Consider the following 16,604-nt stretch of genomic DNA (forward strand, 5'->3'; position numbering starts at 1 on the left):
AATAACTCTAGGATTCTATGATTTCTTTTGGGAATTTTAGAAACGTAGTAATTATTTTTCAGTCAATTGCTTTTTAAAAAGTTTCATATCTGCTTGACAATTGACACATTTTGTTAGGGAATGTGTTTTGGTGTTGATTCGGAAAAATAATTTTCATTCCTAGAATTTTGGTTCTTTTATACCTTCTACGCGGTAAGTACTCCGAAAATCTTACTTCGATGTACCTCCACACCAATGTGCATTTGTGTAAGACACTAATTTCTACCCCAACTTAGTATTATCGAGAAAAAATTCATTCACATGGTAATATATCTTTCACACATCATTTGCATGGAAGACGATGCTTTCGTTTTGTATCTCAAAAAATTAATTTCAAATTCTTTCATAAATAATTGACTAATAATCTCGTGCAATGCACGAACGTAGAAATTAGTACTATATTAAAAGCACGAAAGCCCTTAGCGAAATATCGTCTGCCTTTTTTTGTCCTTTAAAATAGAGTTCATATTGGACAAAATAGTAATTTAAATATTTTCCTAATATGTAAATGTAAACAATAAATTTGGTTCGAGAAAATAAAATCAAGACCGAAAAATATCGCAACAATCGTAGTATTTGATTTCAAATAATATGAGTGTACAATCTCTATGAATCCTCTGATTCTACTTTTCAATAGTAAATAAATTCAAGGGCCTTTGAGCTTGAACTTGAATATTTATTTGTTGCCTCGAACGATGATCTTGTTCTTGAGCTTGAGCTTGATTGCTTGAACTTGACCTTGATTTGTTCTTCGTTCTTGAACTTGAGCTTGATTTCTTATTCGTTCTTGAGCTTAAACTTGATTTCTTCTTCGTTCTTGAGCTTGAACTTGATTTCTTGAACTTGAATTTGAAGCTTGAAACTTGCGGAGGAATTTGCAGCGTTTGATCCACGAGCTCTTTCTTGCTCCTCGTTATAACTTCTGTTGTCTTTTCTGAGTTATGAAGACCCCTATTTATAGTTGTGGAAGGGAAGAGTTGTGATAAGAACAAACTCTTTCCGACCAATCAAATTGAAGTGTGACATGACTGCATTTGATTGGCCAGAACATGTCACTTGCACACGTGGCGCGATTTCATTGGCCTTTTAGCGTGACTGGACATGCCTTGTCATTTTGACACGTGGCATGGTCCTATTGGCTCTTCCGCTTGACTTGGCGCGCCACGTCATTTGACACGTGGCACCAAACTGGGCCTCTAGGAAGATGAAAAGGGAGTTTTTCCAATTAAAGGACAATCGAAACGGGATTCTTTATTAGTTTCAGAGTCGCCACCTGGGAATTTTATGGCATCCCAAGTCACCGGTTTTAATCCCGAATCGAGGAAAATATGACTCTGTTTGTTATTCTGCGAACCAGAAATCCGAGTAAGGAATTCTGTTAATCCGGGAGAAGGTGTTAGGCATTCCCGAATTCTGTGGTTCTAGCACGGTCGCTTAACCATTTTATACTTGGCCTTAATTATCTTGATTTACTAAATACATTTTTTCTTGTTGCATGATTTTGTTACCGCTTTTGTTTAGATTGTTTATAATTATAGACCTACCTTGAGACGAATCACGCGTACGTATATTCGTATTATTTTTTTTATATAAATGTAAAGAATTGTGTCACGCATACGTGTACACAATAAGATTGATAGTATTTTTTATATTCTTTATTATAAAAAAAATGAATTTATGGCCGGAATTGCGCGTGCTTAAAATAAAATTACGAACATTCGTCACTCTTGTATGATTAAATAGTGAACTGCACATCTCGGGTTATACGAAATAAATTAATTTAATAATCTCCGAAAACCCCCTTTTATTAAAAAAGTTTGCTCGAAGTTGCGCGAACGCATACTCCGAATTATCTTTAGAAATGTAATCATGTCACGCGAACGTGTCCCCAATTACACAAAATCTTCTTGATGGTAATATAAATTTTCTACAAATGTTTATTATGTCCATCTATTTTTACATATGAAAGCCATGAGAAATCACCGAATGGGATGCCTCGAGATTTCTTGAAAAAATCAAAATTTATTAAGTGTTGATCACAGGTTATATTTTAAACGTGTGAATTATATACCTCAAAACTATTCAAATTAAAAGAATTAATGAGATGAAAAATAAATAAATAACGTGCAACTAAACTACCATTTTTATCGTGAATACAGTATTCGTATTTTGCTTATGTATTTTTAGTACTTGATAATTATATGCACAAGTTATTTATTATTTTCCTAAGCTTAAGACTAAGTGTATATGTTTGAAAACTTACCAAAAGCGAATTACAGTGTAAAAACTAGGAAAAATTTAATTGATAAGCAAACTAATAGTTTTCGAAGAATTTCCATTATTCTATTCGGAGCGAACTCTACTTTGTGTATCTTTGACTTACAATGTTGCAATTCGTATTTATAAATCCGACCTTCTTCTACACAACTTGTCTTTAGTCCAAAGGTCTAATTATTTGGTTAATTTGCTTACTATGATTGAGTTTGGGATAGATAAAATCAAACCAATTTATCTCGTGCTTATGCAATGCTATTTACAAATACTAAATCTATACTTTGTACAAATCATTGACATTATTTTTATATACTATTTATAAGAAAATGGGTTAATCGCATTCCTAAAATAAATGGCCATTTGCTATTAAGAAAGAAAACTAATTTACAAATTTGATCAAATGAATTGACATTATATACCACAAATACACATTTAAACCTTTAGGAATATTCCAATATCTTAAACGCAACGGATTATGTCAATTTTCCTCTCACTTATGGTTATTCACATAACCATTAACATGCCATAGACAAACAAGAAACGCTTACATCAACTAGATTTAACAAAAATCTGATGCTTGACGAGATAAATGTGCAGAAAAATAAAAAAACAATAGCTTCTATTTGAAAGAACAAAACCACAATTTCAGCTTGATTTCAAGCTTTGATCTAGATTTACTTCAAGGTTCAAATGTCTTTACGTACCTGGAAATGAAAGTTAAAAGGAAGCAAGATCAATAAGCATAACAACAGCTATCACCAACAGCAACAAACAACCCCGATCAAACAATATCTCGCACAGCTTTAAACCAAATTTGAAGACCAATTCTAAAACCTTTCTCCCTCAGGTGAACTGAGATTGTTTCAGAAGTTTTAAAAAAACAATTCTCAATCAGTAAAAAAAAACTTCAATGGAACAGCAGAATTGTCTTCCTGTATATGTATATCCATGTATGTCTTAACCCTCAATTTTCAGAATTTTTAGAGTTTTAAATCTCTTTCTCCTAAATCTCTTAAGCTCCCTCTCTTTTTTTCTCTATGTTCTGTATTTCTGTCCTCTCTTTTCTGTGTGTGTGTGTGTGTGCTCTTTTTTTTTTCTGTTTTTCTCTTTCTGTTTTTTCCTGTCTGTATATCTCTCTGTGTGTTCTTTCTGTGTCCCCTTTCTGTGTCCTCTTTCTGTGTCCTCCTGAAATCAGTCCCAACACACCCTTTTATACAACTTGTTTCCCCTCTTTCCCTACTGCCCGGACTCCCTTTGTTATCTAAGGCAGATTTTTTACTAAAATCTGCCACTAAAACTGCTTTTCTAATGAACCAGCCACTAAGGAAAACTTTCCCTTAATTTCAGCCCCTCCACTTCCTTTGGTTCCCCATTAGTATTAATTAATACCCCATTGATAAAACACTAGCAATAAAGTATCATACTAACTGTTTTATTCCCCAAACACCCCTGAAATTCCCTTACTATTACTGCCCTGAAATTACTGCCCTACCCACTCCCTTTCAACCTGCATTAAACCTCTCCAATCTACTCAAAATCCAACCACTATCTGAATTCAATTAAGTACAACAGCTATAACCAATTCAAAGGTTTTAAGGCAAAGAATACCTTAAATACTAAGACTCCCAGGATTCAGAACATTATGTACAATCAAACGGAACTTTAACTAATCAGACCATCAACCATCGAAATTAAAACCAAACAGAATGCCAAAAATGATTTAAACTTATATGAACAAACTGAACATTGACATCTAATTAATCAATTACATACACACAACACAAACAGAGTTAATCATACTAACAGGGTAATTCATGGTTTTGTTCAACACAGGGGGTTTATGAAGCTAACTATTCGACGACATTAATCAAATCGACTACGTAGTTTATAACATGTACAACTTAATTACGGAAGAGAAATCGACCAAATAAAAGGGTTACTGGAAATGAAAAGATGAATTGAAAAAGTGTGGAAAATTAATCAAAACTAAAATACACAAATACACAGATAAACAAAAACCATAAATACAGAAAAAGAAAAAGGAAAAATACCTCAAACCTTCACAACTTATACGGACACAGGCTCAAACTAGGATTCAGACATTTTGAGGTTGAACAGACTTTACTCGAAGTATTCTCAATTGAGAATACCTCGATTAAAGTCTCTTAGACCCCAATCTCTCATTTAATTTGGACAAATTCCACGATTTGGATTTTTTAGGGTTCCTGATTTTTTGATCTAAAATTCAAGCATTTCTAGACATATTCGAACCAAACCAACGGTGTTTTAGGCACGAGGGAGGTCGGGTGGATAACTGGTGTGAGTTTGGGGCTTATTAGACGAACTAGGGTTTTGAGTCCTGAGCTTCGATCGAAGATTCGAAGGAATCAAAGATGATTCGAGGACAACGGTCAACAGATCCATAACGAGGGGGGTCAGTGGGTGCCTTGGTGTGGGTTTGGGGCTGGTTGTGGTGGGTTTCAAGTTTGCTCGAATCTTCGATTGAAGATTCGAGAAGCTGGAGTCTGATTCGAGCAATACAGTTAAGGGATTTGTGGAGAGGGTGGTTAGGGGGGTACGGGGTGTTATTTTGGTGGTCACCGGCATTGTTGCCGTCGGTTTTCAAGCGAGGGGGTTTTAGGGCGGCTAGGGTTTGGGAGGGGGTGTCCGCTTCTGAGTTTGGGGACGATGAGGTTGGTTCGGCTATGAGGGGGCGGGGTAAGGTCTAAGAATATATACCAGGGGTGAGATTAAAACCTGGCCGTTTGATCTGATGAGATCGACGGCTCGGATTAATTGTGTTGAAGGAAACGGTGTCGTTTGGGTGCAATAACGGGTGAGACCGGGTTGGGAAATGGGTCGGGTTACATCAATGGATATAGGGGTACGTTTTGAGCCATTGGATCGATGTGGATTGAACGACTAAGATTGATTGTCCACAAAACAACGTAGTTTGGCTCCTATACTACGTCGTTTCATCATCCTGTGAGACCTGAAAGTTTGGACCGGGTATGGCATGGGTTTGGGCCGATTTGGTTTGGGTATTAGGTGTGTTTGATTTGGGCTTGAGGATTAGGTTGGTCCAAGAATTCTTTTCCCTTTTCTTTTCTTTTGTTTTTTCAAAATTTGAAATAAAAATCCTAATTAAAAAACAAAAGACCTAAATTAGCTTAAAAATAGTAATTAACTTTAAATAATACATATCACAAAAATATTTAAACACTAAATTAAAAGAAAATCACACAATTTGACAAAAATACAAATAATATGTTATTTTTTGTGAATCTTCATTTTTGTAAAACAACTAATTATTAATTAATTCCAAAAAATATAAACAATCCAAATCTAAATGCAAATGCTATATTTTTGTATTTTTAATGCATTAATAAAATTAAGCATGCACATATGCTTATGCAAACAAACAGGAAAATCGTACAATATTTCCTAAAAATAACACATAATTAAAGAAAAGACCTAATTTCGGGATTTATTTTGGAGTGATTCGTATGAGGCAAAAATCACGTGCTCACACACGTCATTTGACACGTGGCACCAAACTGGGCCTCTAGGAAGATGACATCTTGGGCTTAATGAAGTGGGCTCATCACTTTAGCCCAATTAAATAGGCTAGCCCAATGGATTAAGACTTATTTATTCAATCCATATATATTGGACTTATAATTAATCCAATTATATTAGCCCAATAAATTTATTTGAACTAATATATCTTGAATTTTAAAATATAGTCCCAATTATTTTACGGATTTAATTTTAATAAAATTTATATGCCTACAAATGCCCTTACTTCAAGACTTGTCAGCGTCTTTAAACTTTTGAAGACTAGACTTGAAGTAATGGTAAGAAATTACTTCAATGCCAATCGATATGCCACTTTCAAGGAAGGCATAATTTGTAGAGGTTGAAGAAGGCTATTCAGTAAAACGTATTTCACTTGGAATTCAAAATAGTTTTAGAGTTGTTATTGGACACTTCATCGCAGTACACGTAGGAATTGGACTTCATAGCACTTCCTAGTATTTTTCAAAAAATCAAAGTACTCAATTCCTTTATCACAGTACACGTAGGACTTGGACACTTTCCCTTGAACTCATACAGATTCCCTGGAATTGGACATTTTTCAAAAAAAACGGATTCCATATTTTTTGTACAGATTCGAAGCTTATCATTCCTATTTGAATCCGTTTCGAAGTCTGCCTAGTACTCGTTCCCACATCGAGAAACAGATTTCCCAATGTTCTCTTTTGCCATCTATATAAACTCGTGTGTTCATACTTGTTGAGCATCAATTTGCAGTTTTCGCAAGCCACTTGAGTCTATTTTTGTGGATTCGGAAGCATTAATACGAAGGTAATTTCTTCTTCTTTTCTTGTGTTTTTCTTGTTTTGTTGTTCTTTTTCTTTTGTAGGTCAAACGAGAAGGATTTGATCTTCTTCAATAAGATGATCCACGCATGAAGAAGACAATCTTGGGGTGTGAGGGGATGAGTATTCATCCTTGCCCGAATATTGGAGGGATTGCTTTCATGGCCCGACTACCGGAGAGACTACTCTCAAAATGACCCGATTCTTGGAGAGATTACTCTCAATGTGGCCCAATTCTTGGAGAGATTACTCTCAAAATGACCCGATTCTTGGAGAGATTACTCTCAATGTGGCCCAATTCTTGGAGAGATGACTCTCAAAATGGCCCGATTCTTGGAGAGATTACTCTCAATGTGGCCCGATTCTTGGAGAGATTAATCTCAAAGTGGCCCGACTACCGGAGAGATTACTCTCAATGTGGCCCAATTCTTGGAGAGATTACTCTCAAAATGGCCCGATTCCTCGAGAGCATTTCATCCATTTAGACCTTTGTACCCATTCTAATAATCTTGATTTGGACTTTGATGACCCCTCTTTTCTTTTACTCTCAGTGTAGCCCAATTCTTAGAGAGATTACTCTCAAAATGACCCTATTATTGGAGAGATTACTCTCAATATGGCCCGATTCTTGGAGAGATTACTCTCAATGTGGCCCGACTACTGGAGAGATAACTCTCAATGTGCAGTCTTACCAACTTTAGATCCTACCACGTTGAAAATTTTAGATTTGCGCAGTCTTACCAAAAAAATTCATATCTCGGCGTAAAAATATCGAAATTGCAAACCGTTTGATTTAAAGAAAACTAGACTTCAAGATCTAGAGCATATCCAAAATTATAAATCAAACAACTTTAGAATCATCCCAAATAATATTTTAAAACCAACTTTATATTGCACTTTGCTATCAATTCCAGATTTGCAAAGTCTCACTAAAAAAATCATATCTTGGTGTAGGAACATTGAAATTACGACCCGTTTGATTCCTTAAAAACTAGACTTCAAAATCTAGAACATATCCAAAATTCTCAATCAAATAACTTCAGAATCGTCCCAGATAATATTTTGAAATCAACTTTAGGTTCCACCACATTGAAAATTTCAGATTTGCACGACTTCGCCAAAAGTTTTGTTTCTTGAAATAGGAACGTCGAAATCATGAACCGTTTGATCTAATGGAAACTTAACTTCCAATATATAACATATCCAAAATTCAAGATTTAATGCCTTACAGATACATTAAGATAATATTTCAAATTCAACACTAAATTCTGATACATCGACAATTTCAGATTTGCGCGACTTCACCAAATATTTTGTATCTTGATATGGAAGCCTCGAGATCGGAAGACGTCTTACTTGCCATAAATCGAAATTTAAGAGCCATATTCTCACAAATATCTTGGGGTTCAAATCTCACTGAATTTGAAACGTTGCGCCAAGCAATTATTTCCTTATACTTGTGTTTCCTTTTGTCGCTTCTCTTCCCCTTTTTTTTAGGCAGAGGGCGGACTTGGAGGCCAACAAACTTGAACGTTTGGCGAACCTGAAGACATAGAGAATCCCTGGACTTCAATGCAAATACTTGACATCCTTCTAAAATTCGCCCATTGATGATATCAATTTACCAATGAGGGTTGCCCCTTTAAATCAAATGAGATCAAAGTTCAACTGGAGAATGGCATTTCAGCTTGATTTTGCATTCCTCCATACTTCACTCGAACAACAATTGGGGCGATATTTATCTTTTGAACTTATGCGACTGAACTTAGAATGAAACTCTAAGCTGCCTACATACCCCGGTGAAGAGGATCAAGCCATACTGTAGTTCAGACTGGGTGATTTTTTTTTATGTCCCAACTTTTGCCTAGGCCACCTCTTTCGAAGTTTTCAACCTAGCGGGCTCTTTTTTTTTTTACGTCCTAACTTTTGCCTAGGCTGCCTCTTTCGAGATTTTTAACCTAGCGGACTTTTTTTTTGGGTCGTACACAGTTTATACTCTTGTGGTCCAGGAGTGTAGCAACATGCAGTTTAGGCTCGTGCGTCAAGGAGCGTCATGACTTGTAGTTTAGGCTCGTACGTCAAGGAGCATCATGACTTGCAGCTTAGGCTCGTACGTCGAGGAGCATCATGACTTGCAGTTTAGGATCATACGTCGAGGAGCATTATGACTTGCAACTTCATGGATAATACTTCTTCAAAAACTTGCCGTTGATAGGGCCGATTCACATACCATCTGCATCAACCAGCTTGTAAGCCCCACGTGAATAAGCTTCTTGTACGACATATGGCCCATCCCATTTTGAAGTGAACTTCCCTATAGGTTTATGGTAAGTAATTATAGGTCTTCGTACGACAAGGACTTGATCTCCTACTTGAAAGGATCTCGGACGAACTCTTTTATTGAAGGCGCGAGACAATCGAGCTTGATAACATTCAAGACTCTGTTGAGCTTCCAATCTCGTTTCATCAAGAGCTTCCAACTCTGCTAATCAAAGTTGAGAATTTTCTTCATCAGTGATCCCTTCTTGAATAGCCAGTCGTAATGAAGGTATTTGACGCCCAAGTGGCAAGACGGTTTCGACTCCATAAACGAGTGAATAAGGAGTCGCCTGTGTTGGCGTGCGATGAGTCGTTCTATATGCCCATAGAGATTCTTCCATACGGTCATTCCAATCTCGTTTGGATTTGGAGACAACTTTCTTTAACAAGTTGCATAGAGTCTTGTTGAATGCCTCAGCTAGACCATTGGCGGCAGCATTATACATCGAAGAGTTACGTTGCTTGAAGCCAAAGAGATCACAAATCCTGTTCATCAACCTATTATTGAATGGCTTTCCATTATCCGTTATTATGTAACGAGGAATGCCAAAGCGATAAATAATGTTTACTCAGATGAAACTTGCAACATCTTCCTTTTTTACTTCCTTAAGAGCAACAACTTCAGCCCATTTTGAGAAGTAGTCAGTTGCAGCCAAGGTGTATAGGTGCCCACCAAAGGACTTTGGCAGTGGTCCAACAACATCCAATCCCCAAGCGTCAAATGGCCAGGATGCAACAGTCGGGTGCAACACTTCAGGAGGTTGATGAATAAAATTCGCATGGAATTAACAAGCCTTGCATCTTCGAGCGTAGTCCAAGCAATCTTTTACCATCGTTGGCCAATAATATCCCATCCTTTTTATATGGAAGTGGAGCTTTGGTCCGGACTGGTGTGACCCACATACCCCAAAATGTGCCTCTTGCAAAGCTTGGAGAGCTTCTTCTTCTCCTAGGCATCGCAAGAGTACTCCCTCGAATGACCTTCTGTATAGAGTATCTTTGTAGTAAAGGAAGCGAAGTACACGACGACGGATTTCAGTCCTTCTCCTCAAATTTTTTGGAAGTATCCCATAGCATAAGTAGTCGATAATGGGTTGTCGCCACTCTTCTTTGTCAACTTCAAAAACAGCAACAAGATGCTTGAGTTCGTTTTCTTCACCTTCAGCCTCATTTGGCTGCGATATTACCCATTTTTGACAGACGATAACTTGCACTTGGTCAGGCAGGGCTAATAAAGAAGCTAGAGCAGCTAAAGCATCAGCCTTCTTATTTTCTTTCCTTGGCACATTCTGAATAGTCACATCATCGAGCCACCCCATCAACCTTTTAGCATAATCATGATATGGGCGTAGTTCAGGCTTCTTAACCTCGTAACTACCCAAAAGCTAATTGACCACTAACTGGGAGTTACCAAAGACTTGCAATTGCAATTGCTTCATATCAACGGCCATTTCAAGCCCAAGTATTAATGCTTGATATTCAGCAACATTGTTGAAACAGAGTTGTGTCAAGGTGAAAGAGTAGGGCAAGACTTCACCTTGAGGAGTGACAAATACTACGCCAGCCCCAGCTCCCCCACGATGCACAGCACCATCAAAGTACATCTTCCATGGAGGTTGAACTTCAACGACCATTGTGTCCTCATCAGGTAGTTCATCAGTTAGCTCCCAGTCATCAGGTATCAGATGATCTGCCAAGAAGTCTGCCAATGCTTGTCCTTTTACAGCCTTTTGAGGGATGTACAAAATCTCGAATTGTTGAAATTGAAGGTACCATCTCGCTAGTTGATCACTAAGAACAGGTTTTGACATCACAAAATTGATGGGATTTGCTTTAGAAACAAGACGGACAATATGAGCTTGAAATTAATGCTTCAACTTTTGAATTGAGAAGACTAGCGCCAAACACAACTTTTCAATTGGAGAATAGTTCAACTCGTTAGGTGTCATCATCCTGCTCAAGTAGTAAAGAGAGTTTTCTTTCCCCTCATTATTTTCTTTGGCCAACAGTGATCCAACAGACCTTTCCTGTGCCGCAATGTATAGTATCGATTGTTTCCTGGTATAGAAGCTGCTAAAATTGGAGGCTTCATCAAGTAGGTTTTGATACTTTCGAAGGCATTGCTACAAGCTTGATCCCACTTGAAAGGAACGCCTTTCTTCATGAGGTGACTAAATGGTTGGCACCTCCCAGCCAGGTTTGATATGAATCTTCTAAGGTGCTAACTTTCCTTGCAGACTTTTCAATTCATGGATATCTCGAGGCTCAGGCATTTTCAAAATGGCATCCACTTTGGCTTGATCAATTTCGATCCTTCGATGTCGGACAATGAAACCAAGGAACTTTCTAGGAGTAACTCCAAAGGCACATTTCAACGGATTCATCCTAAGTTGGTACCTTCAGAGCAATTCAAATACCATCCTCAAGTCTTTCATGTGGTCGCCCTTCTCTCTTGATTTCACCACCAAGTCGTCAACATAGCATTCGACATTCTTGTGGAGAAGATCATTGAAAATATTCTGCATAGCCCTTTGGTAAGTAGCACCAGCATTCTTCAAGCCAAAAGGCATTACCTTGTAGCAATAAATACCCTTGGGGGTACGAAACGCAGTAAGCTCTTCATCTTTTGGTGCCATGAGAATTTGGTTATAGCCCAACGAACTGTCCATGAAAGACATTGCCTCGTAACCACTAGTAGCATCGATCATCAGCTCTGGAATAGGAAGCAGGAATTCATATTTGGGACATGCATTATTGAGGTCCCTGAAGTCAACGCATACTCAAATCTGGCCATTCTTCTTCCTTACAAGGGCAATACTTGAAACCCATGTTGGGTATTCCCGAATAAATCCAGCTTCAATGATTTTGTTAACTTTAGTTTCAATCAGGGGAACCAAGTCCGGCCTAAAACGCCTTTGAGCTTGTTTAACAGGGCGAGCACCATTTTTGACTGCAAGGTGATGGACTGCTACTTTCGGGTCCAAGCCAGGCATCTCTTTGTAACTCCAAGCAAATACGTCCCTGAATTCTTTGAGTAACTCAATATAAGTGCTCTCTTCATCAGCTTCAAGTAAAGCACTTAGGTAGGTGGGTCTTGGTTCTTCTTCAGTGCCAAGGTTAACTTCTTTTAAGGCATCAACTGTCGCCTTCACTCCTTCTTCAAGTTTAGGTGGAGCATCTTTCGCATCTTTATCTTCTTGAGGGTCCCCATCATTGAAGGATATGTGATAAAACATCCTTTAATTCCGAATTATCTTCCATCGAAGATGGAATGCCATTCTCTACTTGTACAGTAACATGATACGAAGAACCCACACTTTCTTCCTCTTCATCACATTCCTTAGTATAGACCACAGTATATGGCTTTACCTTCAGTACTTCTTTACATGAAACCACAAGTTTTGTTTGTCGCCTTATTCTGGGTGGAACCAAACTTTGGAAATCCTTAGAGATCTCCTAAATTTTGGGTGACGTGGGTGTTCTTGTATTTCGATGATTTCTCTGGAACTTATTCCCCTTATTTAATGGACCCAATCTCTCAAATACAGAAGTTCTCATAGTTGATTTTCCAAGCCGATCAAAGACAGAAGGCCTGTTAGAAGCGGCAGATTCGTCTTCTACACTGATATAATTGCTACTCGCTCTCTTATTGATATGTGCACTAGTGACGGTTGCTTGTATCCCAGACCTTCACGTGGTTGCCTCATTGCAGCTTCTGATGGGAACTTCCCTAACTTTTATGGCTCATTGGGATTGTATCCAACTTTTGCAAATAGCTTGTAAGTGTTAGGATCGAAACCTTCATCTGTTCGCTTTGTAGGGAGTGCCACATTCTGCAAACGATTTTGGGCTACAAACCCTGCAAGCGGCTTTGAGGACAACTTTACTGCCTCAATTCGTTTTACCAGAAGAGTTAACTCCCTTTGCGTCTTGGTTTGGAGATTATGTGATCCGCCCTCATCTTTTTTCCTTTTAGGGACATATTGGAGCGCGGGACTTACTTTCTTTCCATAAGACGCAATACCCCCTTTATGATATTTATTCACGTTGGCGGGTACCTCCTCAGTAACAGTTTTGGCTTTACCAATAGTCACATCAGCTCTTTTAGTTATGGGTTCGTCATTCTTGCTTTTCGTACCATCATCAACTTTTAACTCCTTCACAATGCGGTTCTTCAAGTAGAACTTTGCATCGGCAAAGTGTGACTCAGCCTCAGTGAATGGCTAATCATCAGCAACTACCGTCTTCTCGACTTTACCCTCGTAGTATTTTAAACATTGATGGTAGGTAGATGGAACTACTTTATTCTCATGTATCCAAGGCCTCCCAAGCAAAACATTGTATGAAATCTTCACGTCGATCACATGCAGCCATGCACTTGATTGCATATCTTCAATAGTGATTCCTAGCTTGATCACGCCTATGGCTGTTTGCCCCCCTTGGTTGAATTCTTGGATCATCACACGACTTTCTGAGAGTTCATTCATGGGAATACCAAGTTCTTTCACAGTGTGGATTGGCAAAATGTTCACTGAGGATCCTCCATCAACCAAAATCTGATTTACCCTTTCATCGCGCATATAGCCAACCATGTAAAATGGGCGGTTATGAGGAGTGTCACCTAGCAAAAGATCGTCATTTGTGAACATGACCTTTTCCTCACAAGCATCAACTTCTTAAGGAGTGGACTCGATGGGCTTTTCCAAAGATGGTGCCAACGGTAGGTCATCACTCTTTTCTTCCCCTTTGTCAGCATGGCAACAAGAGGCATCAATGCCCTCATGGAAAATCTTCGTTCGGAACCAACTTGGTAAAAACTCCTCCAAGGTCACTGGATTTCGTGGCTTTTGAGAATGGTGCATCTCCACTTTTGCTTTCTTTTCGTTGGTCTTTTTACCAACATCTTCCTTGTTGGTTGTTCTATTGATTCTTTTCGTGGGCTCCTTTTATGGTGCCTACGACGAGTCACCAATATCCAACCTTCATCGTCATCAGGTTTATTGACTTCAGCTTTGTCGCTCTCCAGTAATTCTTCTACTTTACTTTCTTTAAAACCACATAAGTCATCCAGACTGAATGAGCCAAAGGTGATAGAGACTTGGTTTGCTCTTGCTTTCTCATCTTCAAGCACGATCTTCTTTTCGCGAGCCAAATCCATGACTTTATCCTTGAAGACAAAGCACTTCTCCAGAGGGTGGCTTACAAGTCGGTGATATTTGCAGTAGTTCGGGTCATTTGTTTTCCCAGGTTCATTTGGTAGCTTCATCTCCGGAAGCTCAATGAGATTTAACTCGAGGAGTTCTTCGAAAATGGATGGCACATCAGAATCCAGGAATGGGTACTCTTTTTCCTGCATTTCTTTTAGAGTCAACTTTCCACTTGGCTTGTCTTAAAAAGAAGTGGATTTTATACTCTGCTTCTTGCTCACCTTCGTCGTGAACTTCATAGGTGACGTATTGACATTCATAGCTTCTTTGCTTTCAGACTTGGGTACGAACTTGCCCCACTTCCTGACTTCTTGCTTGTCATTCACTTTGCGAGGTTCATAGATGGGTAGCCTTTCATTTCCAGTGGAGGCCATGCTCAATTCCATGTCACGGGCACGAGTTGCAAGTTCTTCAAATGTGCTAGGCTTGATACCTTGCAAGATGTAGCGCAATCTCCAATGCATGCCTTGGATGCGCATCTCTATGCCTAAAGCTTCACTAAGCCTGTCTTTGCATTTGAAGCATGCATTCCTCTAACTATTGATAAAGTCGATAATTGGTTCCCCCTTTCATTGACGAGTATTTGTAAGCTCTATCATACTCACCGTGTGTCTTGTGCTATAAAAGCGATTGAGGAAATCTTTCTCTAGTTGATCCCAGTTGTCAATAGATCCAGCCTCGAGGTCCGTATACCAGTCAAAAGCATTTCCTTTTAGCGAGCGGACAAACTGCTTGATGAGGTAATCTCCATAAGTCCCAGCATTGTTGCACATCTCCACGAAGTGCACAATATGTTGCTTTGGGTAACCTTTACCGTCAAACTGTTGAAACTTCGGAGGTTGATAGCCAGCAGGCATTTTCAACATATCGACCCTTGCAGTGTATGGCTTTGCATATGTAAGGGAGGATTTGGCAGCAACTTCATATTTGTTCTTAATGGTTCCTTCGATAAACTCCTTTAGTTGATCGATTGGAATCATCCCTTCAGATGAGACAGGGATAGCCTTAGTGGATGTTGCTTGTCTTGGGGGAGAGTCACTCCCTAGATATTCTGGGAGCTTGCCGGGTGCATGGGTAGATTCTTCTTCCATCAAGATTCCCACCTTGTCTGTTAGCTTGTCAATTCTAGCCTATTGATTTTGCGTGCATTTGGTCAAGCCAGCGATTGCTTCCGTCAAGTTTGCCAACTGCTCCTCCATAGATGAAGTGTTTGTCACCATGGCTTGTATGATTGTCGTGGATGGCGGATAGTAGCATGGATTTTCACATAGATTGATCCTTGACTGGCTCACGCTATGTGGTGTAAGTGGGGAGGATCCATCGCTTGAAGCATCATCATCTTCCTTCACAACAGAGTGCTCGGAGCCGGAGAGTTTAAGTAGAGGAAGAGTTTTCTTGATCTTTTCAGCAACATCGCTTTCTCCTTCAGATGCGTTTGTGGAAGATCTGGCTCCTTTTGAGGATGAAGATCCGAAAATAGGGGTTGATGCGGACGACACTTGGGGTGCTTGTTGTCCTAAAGAGCTTGCTTTGCTTCTTGTAACTGGTCCGAAGCTTCCAAAGGTGACATCGAGGATGCTTTCTACATCAACATAGAACCTGGAGTTAGTAGCCTTGGTGGATGTTGATCGGGAGTTGATTTTCTTCAAATCCATTTCAATGTTCTTAAACTTTGGTGATTGAAAAGTTGAGATGAGAGGTAGAGATGGTCCCACCGGGTGTGCCAGAATTTGTAGACAATAAATTTGGTTCGAGAAAATAAAATCAAGACCGAAAAATATCGCAACAATCGTAGTATTTGATTTCAAATAATATGAGTGTACAATCTCTATGAATCATCTGATTCTACTTTTCAATAGTAAATAAATTCAAGGGCCTTTGAGCTTGATCTTGAATATGTATTTGTTGCCTCGAACGATGATCTTGTTCTTGAGCTTGAGCTTGATTGCTTGAACTTGACCTTGATTTGTTCTTCGTTCTTGAACTTGAGCTTGATTTCTTATTCGTTCTTGAGCTTGAACTTGATTTCTTGTTCGTTCTTGATCTTGAACTTGATTTCTTGAACTTGAACTTGAAGCTTGAAACTTGCGGAGGAATTTGCAGCGTTTGATCCACGAGCTCTTTCTTGCTCCTTGTTATAACTTCTGCTGCCTTTTTTGAGTTATGAAGACCCCTATTTATAGTTGTGGAAGGGAAGAGTTTTGATAAGAACAAACTCTTTCCGACCAATCAAATTGAAGTGTGACATGGTTGCATTTGATTGACCAGAACATGTCACGTGCACACGTGGCACGATTTCATTGGCCTTTTAGCATGATTGGACATGCCTTGTCATTTTGACCGTGGCATGATCCTATTGGCTCTTCTGCTTGACTTTGTGCGC

The sequence above is a fragment of the Nicotiana tabacum genome, chromosome 6 (assembly GCF_000715075.1).
Source record: "Nicotiana tabacum cultivar K326 chromosome 6, ASM71507v2, whole genome shotgun sequence".
In the NCBI taxonomy this organism is placed as follows: domain Eukaryota; kingdom Viridiplantae; phylum Streptophyta; class Magnoliopsida; order Solanales; family Solanaceae; genus Nicotiana; species Nicotiana tabacum.